Below are 13,780 nucleotides of genomic sequence, written 5' to 3' on the forward strand. Positions count from 1 at the left end.
GACAAATAAAAATTAAATATTAATGCAAGATAGACCTATTAGGGTAAAATTTGGAACCATTTACAATTTGGGATATTTGAGATTTTCTCACTGTTTTAGAGATTCAAAAGGAAGAAAGGCTGTTCCTGCTCTTCTTAATCGTCTTTTTCTTCTATTTCGCGGTCTTTGTTTTCTCTTTGCTCATTTGAAACAGTGAGAGAGTCTCAAATGTCCCAAATTATAAATGGTTCCAAATTACTTAATTTAACCCCACGAGAACTTTAACGATTCATTACCGATTGTGACCGACTGATCCTGATTTGAAATTTCAAGACCTTTTCAAAAGATTAAATTTAAGAAATTCGGTTGGAAAACAAGCCTTCCACAGTTGTTAGACTTAGACTTTAGAAAATTTGCAACGAAAGTTTTTTTTTCGGTCATAGGTTTGTATGGTTTGTATGGACGAAATTTGCGTCTAGGCTACCTCCAAAGTATAATCAAAAATAAAAGAAATCCTAGAATCTGTTTCTGAAATAAACAAAAAAAACATGGTTTTGGAGGGGATGAGGTGGGCGGGTGAGACCTATCGGAAGACCGGAAGTTCATATCTCTTACCGTTTAAGCCTCTACATCGATAACAAATTCGAAAAAAAGCGGATTATTTATACTGCTACATCACTTTGAGGTCGAGCAATAAAAATCTTTAAAAGTGTTCTTTAATTTTGTTGAAAATGCTTGGCGTGTTTTGAAAAAAAGTGGATGATAAAATTAAAGGACATTCACGTTTGAGATAAATAAAGTTGGATAATTAAAATCGGATACACAAATTTTTCGATTTTTGAAAATGTCGAAAATCTTTAATTTAATATAGGAAAATTTAGACTGAATAGAACAGAATAGTGATAATCTTGAAACTTTTCTGCCTCCGTCCATCTGCGTCTTAGCTCTATTCATTAAACGTCAAGGCAGAGTATCAGTCACTTATATATCGTAAATCAAATTTTAGTTAGAGTGCCAAATTAGTGGTTGAAGCTACCCTATTAGGGGAGACCAGGGCAGATTAGCCAGCAAATGATTTTTTTCGTATATAATTTATGAAGAAATTATTGTATCATGCTGATAAGTATTTTTATGAATAGAGAAGGAATTAATTACTCTAATTGTACAGTAGTTTGCTCAATATTGTTTCTAAGGAAAATTATAACATCGCACTGTCTAATTCTACTGCTGGCTAATTCTGCCTCGGTGTCCTCTACCCATCTACATCATTTCGAATATTTGCTTACAAAACAACAAGAAAATGTAAGAACAATAATGCGGAACGCACAACCCAGCTTTGTTTTGTAAACATGTGTTGACAGCTTCATGATGACATAATCTGTTTCTCTAAGATGTTTACTAAAAACAAACAGTTTCATCTTGTGCATGATGATATGTGCATACTTACCTTTTATTCTGCAAGCATTTTTGGTATATCTTAGTCAGCATCTTTTAATCTCTCATACTGTTACCAAAAACAAAAACAAAAAAAAACTGGAGGTGTACAGGAACAATAAAAAAGACCAAGGAGCTTCAATTTCGTTTCAAAGGTAGAATAAAGGTATAGTTGGCGTAAGCGGGAAAGATGCACCAAGTCGTATTATTCACTCAACAATTACATATTGCACATTCAGTTGAAAACTACTTCAAGAGAGCACACAGTGCAACTTTTCTTATAGCGTATATGTGTTGCTGTCATGAAGTATATTGATAACTGTAAATCGTATTATAATACGCCAATTATAACAAACTGAACACTATGCAGCATTTCTTAAACAAGGTATATCTAAAAGCAGGTCCCTAAAGCTCCAGATAGATTGTGTCGATCCTTAAGAATGTTTTTTTCCGAAGAGTTGGGCGGTAAAGGATCAAGTAAACTTATTTGATATAAGGGGAAAGTGCCCATGATTTACTGGGTACCAAGCTTTACAATGACTAAATTTTTCGTATGTTTTTCAATAAATGTGACTTATCTCATTCATATTTTGAAAACTAGAGGAAAGTGTCTTTGTACTTAAAATATATCGCGGAGCCGCATTTATTCAGAAACATAGGAACAAATTAGTCATTGTAAAGCTTGGGACCGTGCAAAGCATGGGAACTTTCCCCTACAGGGACATAACTCTAACTCTAGACACAAATTTACTTTTCATTGATTCTACAACGAAAACCATTTCACTGAAAGTGAATATAACACTATGCAACACGGTTTTTGTCTCAGAGGTCCCACATGGTACGTTTGATAGAGTCGAGTCTCCTGATCAAGAATATGGTTTTGGTTTTTCTCCTATACGTCACAATTTTTTTTTAATAATAGTTTAATATTTTTTCTGCTTTGCCTTACATTATCCGTTCTATCTCAGGTACTGGTGGACGGAACTTAAAAAATGTAGGTCCGTTGGAAAGGTTATTAGTTGTGCTTCAACTTTGCTAATAACAAAAAACTTTGTAAAACCACTCCTTCATGGTGTAAAATTAGAGTTTCTCTAAAAATTACCAAAACAGTGGTCTTAAAATGAGGTTTTAAAAATTTGTATAAAATAAACTAAACAAAATATTAAAAATCCATTGACACTAGACGATAGGCACCACTTAGGACTACAATTTTGCTTATCTAAGACATCGCGCTCCGATCACTCTAAATGCCTCATTTGTTGGTTTTTGTCATTTTCCAAAAATATAAAATCCCTAATTTCAGCAAATTTCTTCGAGATTAAGTAAGAAATATCTTTTTTATTCCTTAATATTTTTTAACATTATTTCTATTTATTTCCATCCACCCATTTATTTTAATTCTAGTGCAGTTTAATTTCAATATATTCTCGTATAACACTGCACTAATTTCATTTTACCGCCGTAAATAAAATGCCAGAAGTACAGTTGATTAAAAAAACTTGATACTCTTTTAATACTTTCTGGAAGAGGTAATTACTAGAAAAGTAAGTTCAAAAATTCTAGAGAAGTATGATCTAAGGTCATTGATATATTCATATGCGACATTTTCGCTGATGTATTTTCTACATATAACAAAGATTCTACTCTAAAGGGAGTTAAGGGGCTCCTTCTTGTGGCTGAGGGGTGCTTGGAGATGTGAATAAAAATCACGTTGATGATCTTCCGATCGAGTTGAAGAAGGATCTCAACATTTATGTATGTTTACATTATGCTTCAAAATAATTTTTCAAAAATCTCTGAGAAATTTGCTGAAATTAGGGATTTTATATTTTTGGAAAATGACAAAAACCAACAAATGAGGCATTTAGAGTGATCGGAGCGCGATATCTTAGATGAGCAAAATTGTAGTCCTAAGTGGTGCCTATCGTCTGGTGTCAATGGATTTTTAATATTTTGTTTAGTTTATTTTATACAAATTTTTAAAACCTCATTTTAAGACCACTGTTTTGGTAATTTTTAGAGAAACTCTAATTTTACACCATGAAGGAGTGGTTTTACAAAGTTTTTTGTTATTAGCAAAGTTGAAGCACAACTAATAACCTTTCCAACGGACCCACATTTTTTAAGTTCCGTCCACTAGTACCTGAGATAGAACGGATAATGTAAGGCAAAGCAGAAAAAATATTAAACTATTATTAAAAAAAAATTGTGACGTATAGGAGAAAAACCAAAACCATATTCTTGATCAGGAGACTCGACTTTATCAAACGTACCATGTGGGACCTCTGAGACAGAAAAAAGTTGTCAATTTGTTGCATAGTGTAATTAGAGTTGCGTTCCTGTAATGCCGAATGATCTATACAAACTATTTAGTACTAAACGTAGACAAAGACACTAGGAGAAATATCCGTTAAAAATTCCTTTTTGACAAAATTTTGACAAACTGAAAATTTCTGGCAAGAGCTCATAAATACAGGCAGGCCATATGAGTAATGCAGCAGCCCTACTACTTTAAGGGAAAATGTCCAAATACCGCAGGAATCATTATAGGCAATGTAAGTCTATCCAATACAAAATTATTATTTTTAAAGATTATGAACCACCAACTTTAAGTCGTAAGCTGTAAAACGAATATGAATCTTAAAAGTTTAAAACCCTCGTTTATGATCGAAGTAATATCATCCAGAGAACATTATATTTGTCATCCCAAAGTCTTTATAGTTTGACCTCGAATGTCTTACATTTTGAGCTACATTTCTTAGCACGTGAAAGACATTCTTCCGATTCACTGCTCGTAATAATGTGCCACGCGTCTGTTGTTCGAAAACCATTTACGGTTCACTTTTATTTAAATAACAATATTTGGCAACATCAGCCACAACTCTGCAAAGTCAGAAGCACAGAATAAATTGTACAGTAGTATCTTGATGACAATTTAACCAGATGCTATAAAATGTTTCAAAGCACAAAGCCAAAGGTAAACTGCCGTCTAATTGTTAGTTGCGAGTTTAAATATTTTATCGTCTCCATGTAAACATAAGCAATAAAACAGCATGATGATTAAGAAAAAGACAAGATTTGAAGTGTACAAATTCTCTGCATTCATTAATTTCTATAATTAATTGTTTTAAGGGTAGAAAAAATATATTTCAAGTATACTAACTAATAATTAAAATAAAATTATCTACGTCATCTGGGAAGAGAATGTTAATACAAATGAAAAGCGCATCAAATTGAAAATTTATCATCCATAACAGTTAGATAGAGAAGCGTATAGTAAAAAATCCATTAAAATTGTAACTATTGGCTAGTTCAAGGTTTTTCCACAATGACTCTTTGCAATTACATTTTTTCATTGGAAAGGAAAATAGTGCTAATTTTCTATAGGTGTCTTCCCAAAAACATGCGAAAAGTTTAAACTGAAAAAAAATCGGAATCTACCTGAAGGCGAATTTTGAAGATAGACAATTGCGCCATCTGCCAGGTGGAAGCATAAAATGGAATGTAGTAAGAGATTTTAAGAGATTTAATGGTCATAATTTATTAAGATGTGCGCACACCCTCATTTCCAATGAAATCATCAGTTGATAAGAGTTATCTGGATGATATTTTTTACACCCGAAAGAAATGTCCAAGATGAAAATGCTTTTGATTGCCTATAAAGTGACCCAAGGTGCTGATTGGAATGCCTCTGACAATGGGTAATTGACTTTGAGGTAAAGGCGATCAAGGAAACACGATATCCACTTCAATTCCTACAAATGATAAGAAACAAATAAAAAGTGGTTGAATTTGAATAAAATAAAATAGCGCAATATCACTTGGCACATTGTTAGAAATTTTTATGACTTGATATGCATTCTATTTCCTGCTTCAGCTCTTGCGGGAATCAAAGAAAATCTGAGGAAATTATATAATTTAATGGGATGTTCGTGTCATTTTATTGTGAATCATCTGTTGGAAATGTGAATGCAATCGGACGTTTTCAATTTTTCACTTAGCTTTCATTGAGGTCGCTTCAGCTAAGTTGATAACAAATTTTATTGTACTCCATGGCGCAATACTGAATTCTATCCAGGGGATTAACAAGTTGACATTTGATAATTATGCAAATTTACTTCTCTAAAATTCACTCAACCGACGCTCGTAAATCAATCATCCGATTTTTATTGCAGATTTTAGTGTAAGGTTAAGATCATGATCAAGCCTCTATTCTGGTCTACAGCACTAAACTACGCATAAAGAATTCTTTCCGGTCGTTTTTATTATAGTTCGGTTTTCAGTATATTAATTTTTTAAGTCGTTAGCTTTATTTGCTCGACCTTTAAAATAAGGGAATATCCTATAACTTTGATCCCAACGCCTTATATTGGTTTTCTTTATTGAAAGTGTCTCGGCTAAAGGAAGTAAATCCCATTCTATAGGTCATATTCGTCCGTTTAAACGTAGGTATTTCGAAATGCACTCCGCTACTGTGCTATACATTGGTCAAGATTCAATAACCTTCTTTATTGGTTCGTTTCTTCGATAAAATTTATCTGTTTAAAAGTTATCTGGTTTTAGAGAGTAATTTTCATAATTTTCTGTTTATGTAATGTCTTCAGATATGCTTAAAGAAAAAATAAGTAAAATGACTTAATTCGTAAAATAGGATAGGCGTGAGTAAGGCACTCGATATAGTATAAAGCGGTAAGGGCTTCAAAGAAGCAGTTGATAAACTCCTTTGAAGGATTTGGCAAAAGCATTTTCTAAACAACAGATTACTTGATTATTTAAAAAGGAGTGGAAGGTGGGATATCTTTTCATTCAAACTTCGAAATTTGATCCATCCTTTGCAAACCGATTAAATTTGGATCAATTTTATCCTTTTATTTTTACCAGTGGGTCTGTAAAAATAATTTTAAGAACAATAACACTAGGGTAAGATGGGAAAATTCAGAATCATGTCTAATTTAGAACTTTGAGATTCCCTAACTGTTTTAGATGGCAAAAGGAAAAAAAAACAACGAAGAAGTAAGTCTCGAATATAAAGTCCTGTACTTTTTCGTTACTTTCTTTTTCTCTTTCACCATCTGAACACTAAGAAAATTTCTAAAATTCCAAAATAGACATGATTCCGAATTACCTCTTCTTACCTTAGTCCATAATTGAATTAAAAGAATTAAAACATTATTAGTGTTTTTAGCTTTTTAAATTTCTTTCTGGAATTATTAATTGCAGAAACTCGAATCTTAGAAAATATTATATTTGGAATTTAAACTTTCAAAAGGAGATTTTATGCACTGTATACCTAAGACTCTTAAGCTGTATTGAGAATGTCCGCAAAGTGTTCTTCAGGCTTGAGGCTTTTAGTTCAGTTCTCGAAGGTTTCAAAATCCTAAATAGCCAGCAATTTTATAAGGTTTCTAAAATCTAACAGATCATTTTCTTTTAATAATTCAATCCTAAGTTAAAATTTTCCATGAAATCTTGTTTGGTAAGGAACTAGAGCAGTAAAAACCATATGGCTATGCGTTAGGTCTGAAGCCCTTATAGAATTTTGCGGTAAAAGATCAGCCCAGACCAAACTATCATACACTGAGGGATTAGGATTAGGGATTCTTTACTTAAAATTTCATCATCTGAACTTTTACCGTCAAAATAAATAAAATAAATATTCTCGATGATCTGCCTAATTCAATTTGGGTTTTTAGACAAAACTAAGTGCAAAAAATAATCAAATCCATATTCTTTTACAATAAATCAATTTAAGATTTACTAACAGGTGTCTAGTGCGTAGAGCTTGCGTATTAAATACTCTGTAAAATCCTTTACTTCTCTCTTATCTCTCAAAAAATTAAGTGGTTTAAAACGATTTTCTATTGGATTATGTAAGACAAGCTCCTTGCTTTTTATTATTTTGAGCTATATGCAACTAAGTTGATATAGTTGTAATTATTTATTTATTATAAATACTTTTGTTTGTTAAAGATAAGGAAACTAAACATAATTTCTTTGAGGAAATACTATTCTTAGCTCCTGAAGATTAGGATGCACGTGAAATGCATCTTCCAAGAAGATGAATGAGAGTAATTTATAATACACAGAAAATTTCTATAATATATTCACATCACCTGACAAAGATTCTAAAGACGTAATGCCTTGTTCACAATCTTAAGTGTCACAACATAGTTTTCACAAAAATTGTCATTATCTTTTTTAGGAAATTACTAAAGCTTCGCTTTTTTCCCGACACCCTTTGGGAATACAATAAATTTTCAAAAAAATATCAAAAATTTTTAAGCGTTTTTTTTTAATCTAAAACAAGCTTAATTTTTTTTTGAAAACCTTTCCTGAATTCTTTAAGTTACTTAATAAATTTCTTAGATTTTTGGTCTTTTGGTGTCTTGAGTTTTGCGAAACTTCTGTCAAGTTTTTAAATTGGATTTCCTGTTCATTAGATTTTCGAAATTCACATGGAACGAGATCTTTTTTGAGTTTTACAAACTTATTGACAAACTTTTTCTGTCGCTCGTTAAAATACGAAAAGACCTTGAATTTTCTAAAAATTCGTTAGAGTTTGTCTACTAAGAGTGTATTTTTTTAATTTCTCATTTCTTCAATAAATTTTTGTTTTTCTTCGGATTTTTCAATTGTCCTTTTTTCGAAATCAGCACAACCCTTTGTTTGATGAATTCTGTGTTTTTTCTGAAATTTCATTTTGTGAATAATTTCTTAAGCCTTGCAAAAGCTTTTCTAAAATTCTTAGTACATTTTTGGAGTATAGGGAAGTGGGGCACCTTTGAAGTGGGGCAGCTTTAAAATTGGGCATTTTTTCTTTAATTTTTAAATGGAACTGGATCTTTCCATGCTGAAATTTAGTTTCACAAACTAATTGTGAAGCTAATTAAATTAAAGTTCGCTTCAATTCGTTTTAAAAAGAAGAGACAAAAGTCTAATTTTAAAAGTTCCCTAATTCAAAGGCGCTCCACTTCCATCTTTTTTGCAAAAATAGAAAGGTTTTCCGAATGTTATAAAATTTTGTTTTTTTTGTGAAACAAAATTTCCGATTTCTATGTTACTTTAATCAATGTTAATCAATATTACTAATACGGGCTTCAAATCTGAAAGGTGTAGGGCTTAACTTTACTAATTTCTTATCAGGCAAGAATTTTGGAAAAATTTTGACTTAATATTAAATACTAAAGCCATCTGATCGATTAACCTTTGGAAACCCACTCAAACTGCTTGTTATTTACGATTTTTAGACTACGCAAATTGGGCTAGACCTTCAATCTGCAACTCATGCAATGAGGTTCAGAATGATGGCTTAGACCAGTCTCCGAATGTTTCGAACTCCGAAAAAAACAACAAATTTAAGTGTTTTTTTATTTAAAAATAATGGATTACTCGTCCTTAATCTCTAATTCTTAGTTTAAATTTTCCAAAATAAAAAATTACGTCTGATAAGAAATTAGAGACGGTAAACTCTATGGCTAAACCTTATGTTTCAATAATAGGAAAGTATAAGAAGGTGATTTCCGTAAGGCGTGTAAGCCAAAAACAAAAACAAAAACGACAATAAATAAATTCAATTAGTTTCAATTAAATAATGAACCCCTTAATCCTGAGTATAGAAAATTTATCAAAAATTTATCGACTGGATAAAGTTATCGAGTTGGTTTAAAATTCTAAATAATGCCTCTTCAGGTCAATTCTATTCAAGTCTGTCTGTAATTCTAATATTAAGAGCAACAGATTCCGAATTTAAAGTCCACCTGTCTCGTAAAAATGTCTAAAATTTGGCTGTTCACATAAGATTTTTGCAATAACTTACATGATAATATGAGGTGAAAGAATGTTTTAAGTTTGACCTAGATCTTAATTTGAGGTCAATTAAAATTAGAGAAAATTGATAAATTTTACACTTAATGTGCTTGTATTTAGCCTTCTCTTGGAATTTTTCAATTGCCGGGTTTTATAAATAGCAATTTCAGATGATCGAGATGTTTTTGTTTCCGTATTTAAAGGTTTCGGAGATGACGTCAGGCGGAGATGAAACGAACAAAAAAAATATTACGCTAAAATTTCCGAATGAGAAAATAAAACGAGATTTGTCTCATTCAGTAAAGTGTCTCTGTGGTGTTGTGTCTCATTGAATTTCATTTATATTTTGAGCAGACAATAAATTATTGGCGTGGCGTCACGTCAATGACCTCACGTGTTAAATTTATTGTGTAGCCGGTGTTCGCGTGAAAGGCACGCTACAAGAAATGATCGAGAGTGTGTAGCGCGTGCTGCTCAATTCTAGGTTAAGTGCATATTTTTCTATGATTGCAAATGGATACTGCAATAAAATTTCGATGATCTGTGAATCATCGGATCTATTGCTTGGACTTTAGGACATTTTGGCGGGCTCTTGAGAAAGTCAATCGTCTGTTGGCCTCTTAAAATCCCATTTATGTGCACTCGACCCTCTCTCGCATTTTTTTGTGTCTCCTGCTTTTACAAAGTCTTGCGACAGTGATATGATATTTTGTTTGAATGTGCCTTAGCAGGTTCTATAGAATTATTCGGGTTTTTTTTTCTTCTGGCATCCAGCTGCTGTAAATTTGCCCACATTGCACACACTGGCCTCATGAAAGTGAGAAGAGCAACATCTTACTGATACGTGGAAGAGTTTCTAAAACTTCCAAAAAAAAAGTAGCGGGTGGCAATGAAAGGAAAACCCAAAAAAAAATCTCTAGACAGTAAAGATCTTATTTCGATTTTTTTTGCTGCTATGCTTTCACAGAAAACAAATAAGGATCTAGACCATTTACAAATTTTTCACTTGCCAGACTCGTGCTTATCTTATTTTATCAGTCACATATTTTTAGCCCATGGATCCGTTCCCAAATACTTTTGGTTATTTTTTCTACTTTAAGAATGTTATACAATTTGGCTACATTGTTGCTTGTACTTAGAGTGTTCTTTTAAGATAAATTCTAAAGAAGTCATCAAATGATAAATCCCGAAGCTAAATTAAATTCAAAATAAATAAGGAGTAATCTATGGTGAGCGAGACAGGAGGAAAATTCATAATCTCATATGTTTTTGAAGTTTACATAATGTTAAAATGCATGAAAAAATAATCTTATAAGCATTTTTTCCTTTGACCAGAAAAATGAGATACACAGCGCAAAAGATGCGATTTTTAACAAAAATTTTAATGTGCTTTATTTTGGGAACGGGTATTTGTATTGTATTGTATTGTATTTATTTTTCATTACCATTAATAACTCATAACAACTCATGTTAACCCCACCGTATCTTGCGGCCGTCGCCGTCTTAGCGTTGGTGACCAACCTCCACGATAAAAAAAAAGATGGAAAAACTCTTAATAGGTTGTATGGTCAGGTTTACACTTTTACAGAAAGATTTTTTCTTGCATTTTTTGTTTTATTTGATTAGTAATTATATTTTATTTCAGACGATATGATCGATTTTGAATTAAATGTTCAATTTTTTATTACAGTGTTTTGATTTTTTTTTCAAAAATTAAAAAAAAATATTTTTCTCAAAATAGGCAATCTTGAAAAATCTGATCTTTTTTTTACTAACGATCCAGTAACATTGAGTACCACAATCCCTAAAAGAGTTTTAGGGATGTTTTTTGAGTTAAACTATTTTGAAAAAAATCTTTTTTTTTTTATTTTTCAAAAAGAAATTGTTTTGAATAGTTTAAAAAATGGAAGTCTCCTTCAGAAGATTAGTTACTATAATATTATTAACAAAATTTAAAAATATCATTTTTTTGGAATTGTCATTTTCACAATTTTTTTTGAGTTTAAAACCAGTTTTCGAGTTCTCAAAAAAAAGATTGTTCAAAAACAAAACTTTAAGACATATTTAGCACATTTTTGAAACTATTTTAGAGTTTTATTTCAAAAATGGATTTTGAAAAAAAAATTTTCAAAACCTGTAACAGTAAAACCCTAAAACGTGTTCAAAAATAGTGTTTACGCGCTAAATGTTTGCTAAAGTTTTCTTCTTGACAAAAAGTTTGTTTTTGAAACTCAAAAAGAAAAGTTTTTTAAAAATGCCAATTTAAAAAATTTTGATATTTTTGCTTTTGGTTAGTATTATTTTTGTACTATATTCCCTGAAAATAAGAGCATCCATTTTTGAGTTAAACTTAATAAATTATTTTTGAAAATAAAAAAACAAACTTGTTAAAATAGTTAAACTCAAAAGGGGAAACTGTTTTTTCGGGGAATATAGTGCACAATGTCATTGATCACCAGTAAAAAAATCTGATTTTTTGAAATTGGCTATTTCAATTATTATTTTTTTAATTTTTGAAAAAGAAAATCAGAAATGCTGTAATGCAAAAAATGAACGTAATATTAAAATCGAAAAAAAACTTTACGTTTTGAATGTCTCTAGATTACGCATTTCCATTGTTATTTAGTTTGTGCTAGCTGGGTTCGAAATCTTTTCGATTTTCCATGTCCAGAGCTATATACGGTCATCGGACTATATCTTCAATCTTTATTAATTAATTTTAATGAAGTTTCAATCGGATTTGCACATATTCCAAGCAACGAACAGTTCGGAGATGACTGTAAAGAATCTCACCTACCATAAGCCAATCTGAACTTATCACAGGCTTTCCATTTTCGAATTTACACGTTTTGTTAACTGTCTGTTCTTTATCCTTTAGCAAATAAATATTTTTGCTTTTTGCATGTTTGCTTACCTTTTTTATTTATGGTGGGATGAAATTATTACCGTTCATTCCTTCCATTGGCACAACAATGCATGAAAGAAAGTCTAATCATTTCACAGCTATTTAGAATGCTAATGCTCTTTTTGCAAATCCATTTTTGTTTATTTAACTGGTGTATTATTTTCTTATTTACTTTCTTAATAATTTGCAAAAATTTCAGGGTTGTTTTACAAAATTGAAATAATTACATGGATGTACTTTAAATTTTGACTTTGGTTTTAAAAAAAAAAATCCTTTTGATCATGAAAGGGTTGATCATGCGTAGTAAAAAGATATTTTATTGAAATAGAGGAATTCCGATAGGAAAATTCCAACAAGATCTTACAGTGAGACCCAAATAAGATATTAATATATTCAAAGAAAATATGAAATCAACAAGTGAATCATTTCTGTTTTGCCTAGTATGACTACAACTATTTTTGACAACCATTCTGGTGTATTTTGTAATGAAAGATTGCTTGGGAATATTGAATGACTTCCGTGGAAAACCACTCAATTCATAATCAATGATCTCCAAGTTCTTGGATTAACCACCTACATCTCCACAACCCAGAGATCTAGTTTGATATACTAAATGGATAATCAACATCTCACCTTGTACTTTTGCATCATGTTGATTGTCTGCAGTGTTGCAATTTTTATTTGTCACCTGCTATCTGCTTCTATGTGAATGTGTACTTTGTGTGAATGTGAGGCGCCTCAACATTTTCGATATGGCACAATTGCAATAGAAGAGGCACAATTCTATTTTCAGTGACATTCTAATCTTCCCATATTTTGATAGAAAATTTACTTCTTAATAATTTTTCGTATTTTTTTTTTAATTACAACAGAGTCAGATCAGTAAATCTAACTAACATTGTAACCTACACAAGCTAGTAAGTCATTTCAAGGAAATTCTGACCGGTACGACGGACGTAAGGGAAGGGTTCCACGTATCTGAAAGCTGTTAAGCTCGATAATTGTATGTGGTATTTTTGCATTATGCCAATTAAAATATAGATGTAGGAGAAACTGGAGAAGTAGTAAATATGGGATAATTGTAAACACTTCGACTTTTAGAATTGGATGTTAGATTTCAGAGGACGGACTTATATGAATTCACAGATGCCAATTGGATCCTTGTTCAAAAATAGGTTATCATGTCACCCCAAGTTTTGTTAAGAGAATAAGGGATGCTTAATAATAACTTCTATGAAATACAGTAATTTTATACAGTATTTTTATATTTTTTATAGTGGTTTTATTTCCTCCTTTTTTATGTATTAACTTATTCCTGGCTTTAAGGACGACCCAAATTTGGCTAAATTTTTTTTTTTTCGAAAATTGCAATCTATATTATTGTAGTTTTATGTGATATGCTTTTCCTTGAATGATTTGTAATATGGACAGTTTTAAGTAAAAAAGAGCTGCACAGCCTATAAAGTAATTTCTCAGCCGTTTTGTTTCGGATCTGTCTAGGCCATCAACGCTAAGTCGGCTGCGGTCACATGGTAGAGGAAGAGATGAAGAGCTTGTATAATGAAAATTAAAAAAAAAAAGCGAAAACGTTTTCCTTTTGTATGTACATAACTGTTCCCAAGTGCTTCTGCTTTATCGACTTTTCATCGTGTTGGT

General features: G+C 31.4%; 1 protein-coding gene across 1 annotated transcript in view; it reads left to right on the forward strand.

Moving 5' to 3' along the window:
* Positions 1 to 13,780, forward strand: part of LOC129802066 (putative inorganic phosphate cotransporter) — a 62,015-nt gene that overhangs the window by 24,777 nt on the left and 23,458 nt on the right. The gene's annotated exons all lie outside the window — the stretch shown is intronic.

The sequence above is a fragment of the Phlebotomus papatasi genome, chromosome 2, assembly GCF_024763615.1.
Source record: "Phlebotomus papatasi isolate M1 chromosome 2, Ppap_2.1, whole genome shotgun sequence".
Taxonomy (NCBI): domain Eukaryota; kingdom Metazoa; phylum Arthropoda; class Insecta; order Diptera; family Psychodidae; genus Phlebotomus; species Phlebotomus papatasi.